Source organism: Rhamphochromis longiceps, linkage group LG14 (assembly GCF_057381845.1).
Source record: "Rhamphochromis longiceps isolate RC_006_pf linkage group LG14, R_longiceps_female_GT1.1, whole genome shotgun sequence".
Classification (NCBI taxonomy): Eukaryota; Metazoa; Chordata; class Actinopteri; order Cichliformes; family Cichlidae; genus Rhamphochromis; species Rhamphochromis longiceps.
Window position 1 is genome coordinate 1,728,953 of NC_140570.1, and position 15,643 is coordinate 1,744,595.

A 15,643-nucleotide genomic window follows, 5' to 3' on the forward strand; every position below is an offset into this window, starting at 1 on the left:
TTTGGTAATTTGGGGTAAATTTGTAGTTTATGATTAACAGGAACACAGGGGAAAGTAACTATATTATCCAAACAGTTCGTAGGGACTGCTACCCCTCCGACTGTAATACTGATATAAATGAGCCACGGCTCATTATTACTGTTAACGATAAAGACGCGTGGTAAGGTTGTAGAGAGCACTCAAAGCTGATATATAGGCTGAGTATCAACTTATACCAGTGTGAATGTTATCTATATGCAGTAAAACTGCCATTACAGGTTTTACAAAATAAAAATCCAACTCAAAAATATTTCTGTATTTTTTTTCAATCTGTCACATTTGTTTTGATTGTTAATTGAATATTTTAAAATGTAGTTATTGACTTTTCAGGTTTTAATTTCTTGTGTGATTATTCTTCATAATTAAACAAGAACAAGTAGTCTGATGTGTTGTATTCATTATGAAGATATAATTAGTGTGAATGCTTGAAAAGCATTCACAGTATTGTTCTTCTAATTTGATACACTGCTCTTGATTTTGATTTTCCAAACACAGGTTTTTATACAAAACACTGATATCGGATCAGTATCGTCCATACCAGGGTGAATTTTACTTGGTATCAGATCCGAGTGAAGATATTGCAGGTCATTAGTGTGCATGTGTGTGTGGCAGTGAGATGGGGACTTTCAAGTCAGGCGGAAGAAAAAAAGGAAACAGTCAAACCCGACTTAATGAACTACAAACCCTGTTTTCTCTAAAATATAAATATTTTAATTTTCTCAAGCCGGACAGATAAAGTTAACATAGTTATGAGCTAATGTAATTGCTGGATAGTTTGTGTGGACACAGACTGAATGAACAATGCTGTGAAAAGTCTGGGGTCACCCCCGTGTTTCTGTATGTTTTGCTAACAAGAGTTTCTTGTGGACCAGTTCTCCAGGCTTCCTGAAGGTCACTCTGAGGTCACCTTTCGTTTAAATATCTGGTGCCTTTTCACTCATTGTCAGTCCAGTACCTGACTAGGGATGGGTACCGATATCCGGTGCCATTATGGCCAGACCGAAAAGCAGCGCACATTTTTTTTTCCTGAGATGTCATAAACTTTGGATTCTAGCCAATCATTTTACCTTTCCGAGGATAGTAGGCGGGCCCAGGTACGTACGTTCTTTTAGAGCAGAGCTACAGATTAAAAATGGCCAAGGCGAAGCGGTCAAAGTCTGGCTGTACTTCACAGCAAAAGATGCAAACTCAGCAGCAACAAGTGCTTTAAGCTGATACTGTGATACTGTGCAAAGGAGGTAACACCTCAAATCTGATGAAACACCTGGCGACGCATAGCGTTTTTTTAAAAGCTGAGAAATGCACCGTATTTGATAGCTTGCTGCGAGACCTCACACCGAGCACATCTACTGCAGGTGTGGTAGATCTCCATTAGCGAGTTAGTGCGGATCACCCCATGCGTGGGGCTGGACGGTGCTTATCATTTTGCAGAAAAAAAGAGACTGCTAAAAATAAAAACATAAGAGGTTTTTGGACAAAGTTTGTGTTCTCCATTCTTTAAGCACCGGCACCGTTTCAACCTGACCACCTCCACACTTCATGCTTTCTCCTGTTCTCTCTCCTATCTGTGGGAATGAGGCTGTGAATGCAGATAAACCGGTCTCTTGGGGGTGGTCTTACTAAATCCTTGCTTGGTGCATCTGTTTTCTGTGAGTAATCAATGCAATAGTTAAACTAGTCTCTAGCACCATTCCTTGACACATTGTTGTCAAACACCTGAGAACCTGGCTACCTCATACACCACAGCCACTCACTTACCTGCTCCAGAGACTTTTATATTGAAAACCTAAATCCAGTGGAGGTGATCTTCTTACCTAAAGAATACCTGTGCTCCTAACCTCCATCTGCTTTTTTATCCATATCATAGAGACTGACCTAAATTAGCATCTGAGTTGAACCTTGTTTCACCATTTTACATCTTTTGTTGTCATCTTTCAGCATATTGTTCTTTAAACCTTACAGTTTTCAGATGAACCTTGACGGAGGGTTTTTTCTTTTATGCTACGTGTCTTAGTAGCTGCATAGTGTACTGGTTTATACGTTTGATCCCAGGAGGAAACACAAACAAAATTAGTTTTGTTTGTAGGAACCTGGTATCTGGAAATCCCACAGGAAGATTTCCAGGCAACACTCAGCACAGATTTTCCTCCATATATACTATACCAGCCCCTTGGTTATTGCTTTGCATGAATGCCCTGCTTGCTAGCGTCTTGCGCCCCGGTGATATCTGTTGAATTGTCTCAGGGGCATCTTTACAGAGTCTGCACCTCTAAAACCTACACTGAACAAAAATATAAATGCAACACCTTTGTTTTTGCTCCCATTCTTCATGAGGTGAACTCAAAGATCTGAAACATTTTCTGCATACACAAGACCCATCACTCTCCAATACTGTATACAAATCTGTCTAAATCTGTGTTAGTGAGCACTTCTCCTTTGCCGAGATAATCCATCCCACCTCACAGGTGTGGCATATCGAGGTCCTGATTAGACAACATGAATATTGCACAGGTGTGCCTTAGACTGCCCACAATAAAAGGCCACTCTGAAATGTGCAGTTTGATCACACAGCACAATGAGGGAGCCTGCAATTGGATGCTGACTGCATGAATGTCTACCGGAGCTGTTGTCCGTGAAATAAATGTTCATTTCTCTACCATAAGCACCAAAGGTGTTTCAGATAATTTGGCAGTACATCCAACTGGCCTCAAAACCGCAGACCATGTGTAACCACACCAGCCCAGGTCCTCCACAGGTCCTCGTAACACATGAACATTCATTATAGTGCCACAAACCTGCACCCACTAATAAAAGTACTGTTTTTGTTAGCTCTGCCTATAATCATCATCAGCATATAACTGATAAATTATGGGTTAAAAATACAATGTGAACACAGAAATTGCTTTTTCAGATAAAGACAGAGATCACTGGGGAATCTATATAAATCAATAATGAATTACATTTTTATTCTTTTCTGCTTTCACACTAAAGCTTTAAACCAGGGGTCCCCAATCCCAGTCCACGAGTCCCTGAAGATTTTAGATGTGTCCTTGATCCATCACAGCTGATTTAAATGGACAAATGACCTCCTCAACATGTCTTGAAGTTCTCCATAGGCCTGGTAATGAACTAATCATGTGATTCAGGTGTGTTGACCCAGGGTGATCTAAAACCTGCAGGGACACCGGCCCTCGTGGACTGGGATTGGGGACCCCTGCTTTAAACCCTGCCTGTATAGACAGAACTTGCAGTTCTCAGGGACCAGAGAGATTAAGCCAATATCGGAAGCAATGCTGAAAGGAAAGAGGTCAAACACAGAGTAACATCCTCTTTTTGTCATTCTCTAGGTTTGCGAAACAAGTGTAATAGACCCTGTGCACGAAAAAATGCTAACTTCCTGTTTTAAGACCAGATGTAGACTTGTACATTTCTGGTAGCTTTATTTTGCTGTCAACCGCTACTGTGAAGATGGATTCCAAAATCATGTCCAAAATACGAAAACGGAAAGATTGTGTTAAATTACAAAGAGCAGAGGGTGGGAACATTCACCATTGTTGTGTCCCGCTGTGTACTGCTGGGGGGAGATTTAACAAGATGTTAAGTTTCCACTCCTTTCCCAAGGATCCTGAATTGCACAATGGCTGATAAAAATCAGAAGGGACGGCTTCACAGTTACGACCAGCTCTAGAGTGTGTAGTCGGCATTTTCCACATAGCAAGCAGGTCTGGCCCGGATCTGGTATCAAGCCGGCACTGCTGGCTGACTTCTGGCATGATAAGACGCATGTCATCCAGATATGGGCCAGGCCTGGCAATGATGGCACTGTCTATGTCAGGGGTGTCAAACTCAAATACACAGTGGGCCAAAATTCAAAACTAGAACAAAGTCGCGGGCTAACGTTAATATTTATTGAAATATATTTATTCCTCCAGATATAAGAATGAATCTTTTCTTATGGACTCAAACAAGTTTTGCTGAAAAACTGAATATGGAACAAGCAAAGCTTAATACTAAACAATATATATATATATGTTAGCTGTATAATACCAGTAGGCCAGCTCTAATAGTAATTTGGTATGGCTTCGCGGGCCAAATGTAATTAGGCTGCGGGCCAAATGTGGCCCGCGGGCCAGAGTTTGACACCTATGGTCTATGTGATGGCATGCCACATCTGGCCCGATTGTAGTTTGGTTTGTGGCCCAGGCTCATAGAAAACAGGTCTGGCCCAGATCCGGCATCAAGCCGGCACTTCTGACTGACTGGTGTCATGGCAGGGTGTATGTCAACCAGATGTGGGCCAGGTCTGGCAATGATGGCACTATTTATGTTCCTCTTTTCCTATTTTGGTTAGAAGACCCAAATGCCATGTTGCAATACTATACTGCTATGGTAGCCAACGTTTCAAATGCAGGTTTGACAGGTTTGTGAGTGTACACTTTATCCAAAACCTAGTGACGGTTTACTCAGGTTTACCACTGGGTGACTGTAGCTCAGGAGGTAGAGCAGGTCACCTACTGATCAGTAGGTTAGTGGTTCGATCCCTGGCTCCTCCAGCCTGCATGTTAAGAGTGTGAATGTGTATGAATGTAGTTAGGAAGCATTCAGTTCAGAGAAAGTGTGTAAATGTGTCCTGTTGTACAGAGTAATCCGGGAGAGTAGGAAAGTGTTATGTAAGACTCAGTCCATTCACTGTCTGAACAGAGTTTCATCATGTTACTTTTGCACTATTATGTTCCGGCACATGCTGTTATTATATGGGTTGATTAAGGTACATATTAGGCTGACATCTGGGGCCAGCAGATGTCAACTGCCTGGGCCAGCACAGGGCCAGCAGTGTGTCTGCAACTGGCCCGTGGCTGCACACAACTTACACATGGCCTACATACCGCAAAGAATGACAGCCCTTTGGTGGCCCAGACCAGGTTTGCCAGAGGTAATCCACACGTGGGCCATGTGTGGGCCACCTCTGGCAAACCGTCATTCTTTGCGGTATGTGGGCTGTGTAAGTACATTGTGTGGGCCAGATCCGGACCATACCAATTTTGCTATGTGGGAATTGAGACTGGATAGATCTTCGTGTCTTTCTCTGGGAAGCGTTGTATTCAGCCGAAAGTTGTTCCATCATTATTCCACTGGAATAATTTTTCAACGTTTGTTTTTTATTAGCAAACAATACAACAGTACAGCGCTTATTTTGACATTTCAACAAAGAGTCATGTACTATGGAACTCCAAAGTGTTCAAAATTAAATAAATAAATAGGTCAAGATGAAATAAATAACTATGTGAATAAATAAGACACAGATATGTAATGTGAGAATGATATTGTGAAATCATGGAACACATTTTGAAAAAAATGCTCATTATTGTGAAATATATTACATTCTGCTATATAAATTTACTTATTATTGTGAAATATTATTTCATGGTCATTATTTTTCACAATAACAGAGATTTTTCCTGAGGCATTTTATTTATTTCCAGCCGTTTTTATTCCAAATGTCCTTTTTTCAAAGTCAGTCTTTATTTCAAAATCCCGTTTTTCCCAATGGCCTATTTATTTCATAATGCGACTTTTCAGCAGAATGACTTTGTCTGTCAATCAACGTAAGTGGGCTGGACCTTTGCACCTATTGGCTTATCGTTTACCATCGACTAGTTTTCCTGGATACCTGCTCCGCGGACAGCTAATACAGCTAGCAACTGTGGAATGCCAGGACTGCCATAATGAATTAATTAAATACACCATTAAATAATTAATTAAATGTGGCAATAATTAATTAAAATTGGAATTAATTAATTAAATAAATAGTTATGACACATGCAATTAATTAATTATTGACACATTTAATTAATTATTTATGTATTTCACATTTTAATTAGTTATTGACACATTTAATTAATTATTGACACATTTAATTAATTATTTAATATAATATAATTAATGATATATTTATTTATTTCATTTTGGCAGTCCTGGCGCCTGGCTCTCATCATGAAATAATTTTATCTGTCAGCCTCACCCATCAAACTCAGGGGGCGGGGTTAACGCTGATCGAGTCAAAACCATTGCTTTGGCCTGGTGGCCATTGTTTCTAGCACACAACAACCGGCATGTGGAAGCTAACAGAACTGAGCTTTGAAAAACCCTGTTTGTGTGTTACCAAATACCGTTTTAATTTTTTTTTAGCCGAGAATGTAGTGGTTTAATCTTCATGTGTCTGGTCGGTTTGTCAAGATACAGCCTCTTTGCAAAAGTGTTTCGATGATTTCGTAGATGTCTGCCCAGTCCGTCATGTAGTAACTGCTGGCTTTAACTGTACAAAGGCTGTTCGACACTATGAAACACATACAGACTTCATGATGTTCGGCTAATATTTTTATTGTGAATATTAATCATGAGGGTAAACGGCCCTGTACACCACGGAGCGAGATCAGCATGTCCACGATATCCACGATATCCTCAGCTCCATGAGTTAACACAAAGTTTCCCAGCTGACTATCTAACTTCCAACTATTCCAGAGACGTGAAAATATACAGCATAAAGAAAAGTGTAAGAGACTCAGCAGCAGATTAGAATAACAGTTATAGATTTAATAAATCACCAAATGAATCCAAGAAACGAGCAAACCTGTTCCGACAGTTTGAGTTTGTATTCCCTCAGCTGCAGACTCGCTGCTGTTTAAATATTTGAAAAGGAAGATTAGATATAAAAAACATCAAACATAGACTCAGTCTGCCTTCACATTTGATATGAGGCCAGCACGTATAGTGGCTGTGTCCTGTTTTAAGATCATACATGTAAAATTGTTGCCTGACCTCCGTCGATCCAGCCTCTCAGAGTCCGTGGTTACCATGGTTACTGCATAAGCAGCTATAATGTTAACAGCTGGCACTGAGGAAACCTCCCGGCAGCATGGGTGTTTATGTTTTTCATTGCAAAAGAACCGTCTGAATGGTTAACTGAAGTTAACTTGGATAAATTATAGTTAAGGAGTATCACAGATAACGCCTACGTGAGCTGTGTGACTGTTCACCACTACACTGAAATCAGCAGGCTATTACTGAAATACACGTGCTATATCATAAACTATGATATAAATCAGAATCAGAATCGTGTTTATTGGCCAAGTATATGTGCAGACACATACAGAGAATTTGGTTCCGGTAGATGGCGGCTCTCAAGCACAGCAATGTAAATCACACACACACACACACACACACACACACACACACACACACACACACACACACACACACACACACACACACACACGTGTCTATATATACACATTACACATACATACACAAAGCTGTGTAAACCAACTATAAATAACGAATCTAAACTTATATACATAAAATACAGAAATGAATGAGGTGGAATGAATACTACAAAATGTACATAAGGTGCAGCTGCAGTCTGGCAGTGGGAGCAGTGTGACAGGTCAACTGTTTAAGAAGGGAGATGGCGAGGGGAAAGAAACTGTTCCTGTGTCGGGTGGTCCTGGTCTGCAGGCTTCTGTACCTTCTGCCAGAGGGCAGCAGATCAAAAAGTCTGTGTGCAGGGTGTGAGGGGTCTGTGATGATTTTCCCTGCCCGTTTCCTGGTTCTTGAGAGGTACAGATCCTGGATGGAGGGCAGGGGCGTGCCGATGATCCTTTCTGCTGCCCGTACAGTCCGCTGCAGGCTGCTCCTGTCCTGTTTAGTGGCTGCTCCATACCAGACTGTGATGGAGGAGCACAGGACAGACTCAATGACCAGTGTAGAACTGGATCAGCAGCTCCTGTGGAAGACTGTACTTCCCCAGTTGTCTCAGGAAGTACATCCTCTGCTGGGTCTTTTTGAGGATGGAGTTGATGTTGGTCTCCCACTTCAGGTCCTGGGAGATGGTTGTACCCAGGAACTTGAAGGTCTTCACAGTTGACACAGGGCTGTCTGATATGGTGAGGGGGAGCAGAGTTGAGGGATGTCTCCTGAAGTCCACTGTCATCTCTACAGTTTTAAGAGTGTTCAGCTCCAGATTGTGCTGACTGCACCAGAGTACCAGCCGCTCAACTTCCTGCCGGTATGCAGACTCATCACCATCCTGAATGAGGCCGATGACGGTGGGGTCATCTGCAAACTTTAGGAGTTTGACAGCCGAGTTCTTGGAGGTGCAGTCGTTAGTGTAGAGGGAGAACAGTAGTGGTGAGAGGACACATCCTTGAGGGACCGGGTTTCAGAGGTGATCTCCCCCAGCCTCACTTGTTGCTTTCTGTCTGTCAGGAAGCTGGTGATCCACTGACAGGTAGCTGGTGACACGCTGAGCTGGGAGAGTTTGGAGGAAAGAAGTTCAGGCACAATGGTGTTAAAAGCCGAACTAAAGTCCACAAACAGGACCCTGGCATAAGTTCCCGGGCAGTCAAGGTGTTGCAGGATGTAATACAGCCCCATGTTCACTGCATCATCCACCGACCTGTTTGCCCGGTAGGCAAACTGCAGAGGGTCCAGCTGGTGGCCTGTAATGTCTTTCAGATGGGCTAACACCAGTCGTTCGAAGGATTTCATGACCACAGACGTCAAGGCGACAGGTCTGTAGTCATTCAGTCCTGTGATGGTGGGTTTCTTGGGAACAGGGATGATGGTGGAGCGTTTGAAGCAGGAGGGAACTTCACACAGCTCCAGGGATCTGTTGAAGATGCGAGTAAAGATGGGAGCCAGCTGTTCAGCACAGGTTTTGAGGCAGGAGGGTGAGACGCCATCTGGTCCGGGGGCTTTCCTGGGCTTCTGTTTCTGTAATAGTCGGCTCACAGTCTGGATTGGAGAGGGTGGTGGTGGTCGTTGAGTCTTGATTGGGGAGGGTGGTGGTGGTCGTTAGGTCTGGATTGGGGAGGGGGAGGGTGAAGGGGGGAGAGGTGGAAGGTGTGTTGGGGGTCAATGTCTGAAGCAATGTCCCTGGGGAGGGGAGGGTGGGGCGTGGGAGTCTGTCCGTCTCAAACCTGCAGTAGAAAGTGTTTTTTTTCTTTTTTCTTTTTTTTTCTTCTAAATGACATCAGAAACAGCAGTATGCGACATTACGTGATGGCAGAGCTTCAGTTCATCCTTTGTCTTTTTTTTTTTTTTTTTTTTTTTTTTTTATAAATAGGACAGGGGGAATGAATGAGAGAAAGAGGGGGAGAGAAAGAAAGAAAACCAAAGGGGAGAAGAGACGGTGAGAGGGGGGGGGAAGAGAGAGAGAGAAAAAAAAAAAAAGAACTCCTGGGTCACCTGTATGGAGAAAGAGAAAAAAAAACAAACAAAAAATACAAACAGAGGAGACAGCAAACAACAAAGAGCAACATAATAATAGAGAAAACAAAGCACCATCACAATAAACTAGCTAGTCATAGATATCAATATTTACTAAATAATAAACGATATTGTGCAGCACGCAAGATAGACAGCGCACAGTGTGCTTTGAGGCAGCAGCCAAGAAAGCTTTAGTCCGCGTCTGTGAATACCCATGTGTGCATACCTGTGTGGATCAGCATGCTTGCATTCCAAAGGTTTCTCCATGTAATGATCTGCTAGGGAGTGTGGGGGGGCCACAGCCCCGTCCTCCAGGGTGTGAAGCGGGTATGGAGGAGATCAAAACTCCAGACATCCAGAGGCCCCCAGAACACAAGAGACCATGGAAGACCAACAGAGGGGCAGCCGCGCCACTGTTCCAGAAAGAGCTGAGGAGAGTCCCAGATGAGGGCTCGCCCAGCAGCCGCGGAGCAGAAGTCAGGGGGAGTTGCAGTGACGCGCCCGTGAGCTCCGCCGGCCCCCAGCTGTGCCTGAGTGACCGAGCCCCAGGCCGAGAGGCCGGGGGCACCCCACCTCCAAAGGGGCCCGAGCGAGCCCCAGGCCCCAGGCCCCGACAAGCGGCCGCCAAGGAGTGAGCCGGTGTGTACCCGGACGCCCACCCCCAGACACAAAGAACCACCAACACACCGACACCTGAGGGAGTCCGCCACCGGCAGGGGAAGTGGTGGTGGGTGGAGATAGGCCTCCAAACCTTGGAGGGCCTGAGGTGTCCCCAGAGAGGTGGCGTCTGATACCCAACCTGACATATAGACACAGACATACAGGCACACACAGACACAAACATCCATTCCCACCCTCATGCTCTCATATGCACTCACTCCACACTCAACCAACGTGGAGACAGACATAAAGAGACGCTGTACACACAATCACACTCCCCAAGCGTACTCTACAAACCGGGTCTAGGTACCCTTGCCCCTGGAGGGGGGAATTGCACCCAGACCCAGGTGGTGTTACCCTTTTCCCTGCGGTAGAAAGTGTTTAACTCGTTGGCCAGGTCTTTGTTTGCTTCAATAGTGGGTGGGGGGCGTCTGTAGCTAGTGATTTCCTGCAGGCCCCTCCACACTGACGCAGGGTCGCTGGCTGAGAGCCGTTCTTCCAGCTTCTGGGAGTAGATGCTTTTAGCTGCTTTGATCTCCTGTGTGTTCCTGGCTTGCTTGTACAGGACCCTGTCACCACTTCTGTAGGCGTCCTCCTTGGCCTTACGAAGATGTTGGAGTTTAGGAGTGAACCATGGTTTATTGTTGTTGTATGTGCAAAAGGTCTTTGTTGGCACACACACGTCTTCACAGAAACTGATGTGTGATGTCACAGCGTCCGTGAGCTCATCTAGGTTCTCAGATGCAGCTTCAAAAACAGTCCAATCAGTGGAGTCAAAACAGTCCTGCAGTTCCTGCTTTGCTGCGTTAGTCCACTTCTTCACAGTTTTGACTACAGGCTTGGCACGTTTGAGTTTTTGCCTATAAACTGGAATAAGATGGACCATGCAGTGATCAGAATGTCCCAAAGCTGCCCGGGGCACAGAGCGATAGGCATCTTTTAGAGTTGTGTAGCAGTGATCCAGTATGATGTTGTTTCAGTGAAGCAGAGGGCAGCAGAGCGTGCAAAGTCCTTGTTAGTCCAGTTTAAGAGCAGTAATTCGTCGACTTTGTTTGGAAGAGAGCGGAGATTCGCGAGGTGAATGGAGGGGAGTGCCGTGCGGAATCCTCGTCGACGTAGTTTCACCAGCGCACCAGCGCGACTCCCCCGTCTATGTCTTCTCCAGGAGCCACAGAGAGCTGCTGCGCCTCCAACTAAAATCTCCAAAAAACTTTCCGGGTTTGTGAAAAATGGATAAGAACTATAGTGAGACGACTGCCTGATGTTTAGCAGTTGATCTCTGGAGAAAGTGATGTGGTCTGAGTGACCAAAAGCGCAGAAAATAAACAGAAACAAGAAAACAAGAAAAGTGCGAGAGAGCGCAGTACCGAGGCTGCCATCCGCGGCGCCATCTTGGATAGGGAGGTCCTATTAACATGTTTAGCTTTAAAGGACACCTTTAGTCTCCTTCATGAGCAGTATTAGTTTTCTTCTAACATCCAGAAGTCTGCACGATGTGTTTCATAGTTTGTAACAAGCCTTTGACAGGTAAACATAACATGACCGAAAAAGCAAAAAAAAAAAAAAAAAAAGAGAGAGAGAGAGAGTGTTGACATAAGAAGAGAAAATGCTCTCAATTATGGAGACAGGCAAATGGTTCATTTATGTTTGATGTGTGTTTATTCCTCCCTAAATATCGTCGGTGAAGTTTGCCATGCACGTCAGATTTTCCTGCGCATTTTTATACCTCTGCCAACAGAGAGAGAAAAAAATCACATTCTAACAGACAGCTGGTGCTTAGAATACAGTTGAATAACTATTAAAAAACAGATGATATTTAGATGATAGTTCAGTCTAACACATGTGCCAGTGAACCATTAAACGTCTGTGAAACTATGCAGTTATGAAACGTAACTTTAACCTCAGCCAAACCGATTTGCTCAGTTGTAAATAAAACAGCGAAGTAAACGTGACCCGACAGACAGAACCTGAGTGAATGAAGTCCAGCGTTTAACCACTGAGAGCTAAAACTCAGCTGAGGTTTCAAAGCTGTGTGGCGGTGATTGGACATCAGCCGCTGATAAAGCTGCTCGCCTATAAAGTGCTCTGTAAGGAAACGAGCTCCAGCAGCTCTGCGCTCGGGGAGAACACTATATTTACTTATCTTGTGCAGAAAAATGCGCTGACATTGCGTTATATCGAGCACCAGCTGCCCAGTTAAACTGTGACTATCACCAGGTAACGTGGGCGTGTTTCTTGAATTAGCAGCAGGTGTTAAACAGCTGACAGATGAGGAGGAGGATGCATGCAGGTAAACTGAGGGTCTGTTGAGCTGATCGCTGGTTTCGTGAGAAAAATGTCAGCTCGTTCTTTATGTTACAGAAGCACAGAGACACAAGACCAGGCGGAAAGAGACGATCGTTCGGTGAAAATGAGAATCTGCGAATGCAACATGTGGAACACGGAGAGTGGAATATGTAAACAAACCGGTTAATGTACCCCCTCGGTGCACTCTGCATGCTAACTGTTAGCAGAGCTAGTGAAATCTCTGAAAACATCTGAGCACTTTTGCAAACATGTTCTATGTTGACAACCTGACCAGACATACGGCGCGACATTCGCGGCTAAAACACTGTTAAAAGTGTAGCTGGTGACAGAAAAACGGGGTATTTTAAAACTACACCACCACCATTGCTGCTTGTGATTTGATCTGCATTCTGGGATACCTGGCTGCCCCAAGTCTACACAAGCAATCGATTATCTAGGATCGACCTGTTTTGACTTACTTTGCACAGCAACCAATCAAATGTTAGAGAAGCTGCATGGGCAGCGTTAACCCCGCCCCCTGAGTTTGATGGGTGAGGCTGACAGATAAAATTATTTCAAGATGAGAGCCAGGCGCCAGGACTGCCAAAATGAAATAAATAAATATATCCATCCATCCATCCATCCATTCGCTTCCGCTTATCCTTTTCAGGGTCGCGGGGGGCGCTGGAGCCTATCCCAGCTGTCATAGGGCGAGAGGCAGGGTCCACCCTGGACAGGTCGCCAGTCTGTCGCAGGGCCAACACACAGGGACAGACAATCATTCGCACTCACGTTCACTCGCACATTCACACCTAGTGACAATTTGGATTATCCAATTAACCTATCCCCACAAGCTGCATGTCTTTGGACGGTGGGAGGAAGCCGGAGTACCCGGAGGGAACCCACGCAAACACGGGGAGAACATGCAAACTCCACACAGAAAGACCCCGGCCTGATGGTGGAATTGAACTCTGGACCTTCTTGCTGTGCGGCAACAGTGCTAACCACCGTGCCACCGTGCTGCCATTTAATGATTTAATATATCATTAAATAATTAATTAAATGTGTCAATAATTAATTAAATGTGTCAATAATTAATTAATTACATGTGTCATAACTATTTATTTAATTAATTAATTCCAATTTTAATTAATTATTGACACATTTAATTAATTATTTAATGGTGTATTTAATTAATTCATTATGGCAGTCCTGGCGCTCCATAATTTTATAGAATTCTTTGCTATGATGAAAAACAGTATTGAAAAAAATCTGTAACTAAACTGACTAAAAAGCTCATTTTTGGCAGACAGACTAACCAAGCAGTAATAACATCGTTACTTACCCTAAACAGCGTTTCGTGGAGTGGAGCTAGCTGTGATAGCGTTAGCATTTGCTAACGTTAACACTGTGCGGTTGTGATGAGAACTTGGACCAGGGACCACTTCATCTCCAGTACACTGCTGCAATACTCAGACTGAGGTGAAGACGTTCAATCTAAGCGGTTAGCAAGTTCTCTGAGTAACTCAGAAACGGACTTGTTTCCTGCAGCCATGCCCTTCACAAGAATTGATACACCTGTAACGTTATTCGCGCCCAGTGTTTTGCATTTGTCGGTGCCTTAAGTTTATTTTGAGCTGCATACTGCCGCCAGCTGCATAGGAGACGCATTGCACCATTAAACCTAAATCGACAATTCATGTGCTATTACTTATGTCTGAGTAAAGGAGCAACCAATCACACAACTGGCTCCGCCCTGTCTCTCTTGATTGACAGACAAAGTCATTCTGCTGAAAAGTCGCATTATGAAATAAATAGACCATCGGGAAAAACGGGATTTTGAAATAAAGACTGACTTTGAAAAAAGGACATTTTGGAATATAAACGGCTGGAAATAAATAAAATGCCTCAGGAAAAATCTCTGTTATTGTGAAAAATAATGACCATGAAATAATATTTCACAATAATAAGTAAATTTATATAGCAGACTGGCTGGTGCCAGTCCGTGCACAGCTCTGTAGGTCAAGACCAGGATCTTAAAATCGACTCTAAATTTAACAGGAAGCCAGTGTAACTGAGATAATAACGGTGTCACATGTGAGTACTTGGAGGATTTTGTCAAAAGCCTAGCTGCTCGTTTTGCACAACCTGCAGACGATCCAGAGAACCTTTGCTTAGACACATAAACAGCGAATTACAATAATCCAAGCGTGACTAAATAAATGCATGTATGTATGTACCGGCTCACTCCTGGTGGCCGATTGGCGGGGCCGGGCGCCTGTGGCCCGGCTGGGCTCCTTCCGGGGGGTGGGATGCCCTTAGGCCTCTGGCCTCTGGGCCTGAAGCTCGGTCCTCTCTGGCACAGCTGGCTGCCGGCAGAGCCCGCGGGCACGCCACTGCAATCCCCTCTGGCCTCTGCTCCTTAGCTGCAGGGTGACCTCTCCTTTGGGGCTCTACTCAGCTCTTCCCAGGAGGGTGGCACGGTCCCCCCCCTTTGGTGGTCCTCCTCGGGTCCTTGTACTCTGGGGCCTCTGGATATCTGGGGCCTGGATCTCCTCCATACCTGCTTCATACCCTGGAGGACGGGGCTATGGCTCCCCACACTCCCTAGCAGATCGTTACATGGAGAAACCTTTGGAATACAAGCATGCTGATCCACACAGGTATGCACACAGGTGTACACACGAGTGTTCACAGACGCGGACTACAGCTTTCTTGGCTGCTGCCTCAAAGCACATTGTGCGCTGTCTATCTTGCGTGCTGCACAATATCGTTTATTATTTAGTATCTACTGATATCTACTGCTAGCTAGTTTATTGTGATGGTGCTGTTTTTTTTATTATGTTTTTTCTTTGTTGTTTGCTTTCTCTTCTGTTTTTTTTCTCCATACAGGTGATCCAGGTGTTTTGTTTGTTTTTTTTTCTTTCTTCCCCCCCTTCTCACCGTCTCTTCTCCCCTTTGGTTTTCTCTCTCTCCCTCTCTTTCTTTCATTCTTTCTCCCTGTCCTATCCCCCAGTCATGTCTGTCCCGTTTGTAGCAACTGAAAATAAAATAAATTCATAATTATAATAAAGGTCAATCGAATGGACCAATATGGCAAGGCCATGATGATCCACTTGGTAAAATAAATCCGCTTGGCATCTTTCTTGGCCTTAAGACAACAATTCTGATGGCTAAAGATCCAAACGGGACACAAAAATAAATAAATAAATAAATAAATAAATAAATAAATAAATGCATGTATAGCAATCTCGAGTTCAGAGCGAGATAAAACTGGGCTTAGCCTAGCCACATTTCTTAAATGATAAAAACAAGACCGAACCAGAGATTTCACATAGAATGTGAGAGTCGGGTCAAAGGTGACACCTAAATTCCTGATAGAGGATTTAAC

The 15,643-nt window shown here is 44.1% G+C and overlaps 1 pseudogene; it reads left to right on the forward strand.

Annotated features, from left to right (window-relative positions):
- The first annotated feature begins 62 nt into the window (after positions 1-62).
- On the forward strand, positions 63-8,242 carry LOC146653384 (THAP domain-containing protein 11-like; annotated as a pseudogene).
- Positions 8,243-15,643: the final 7,401 nt, after the last annotated feature.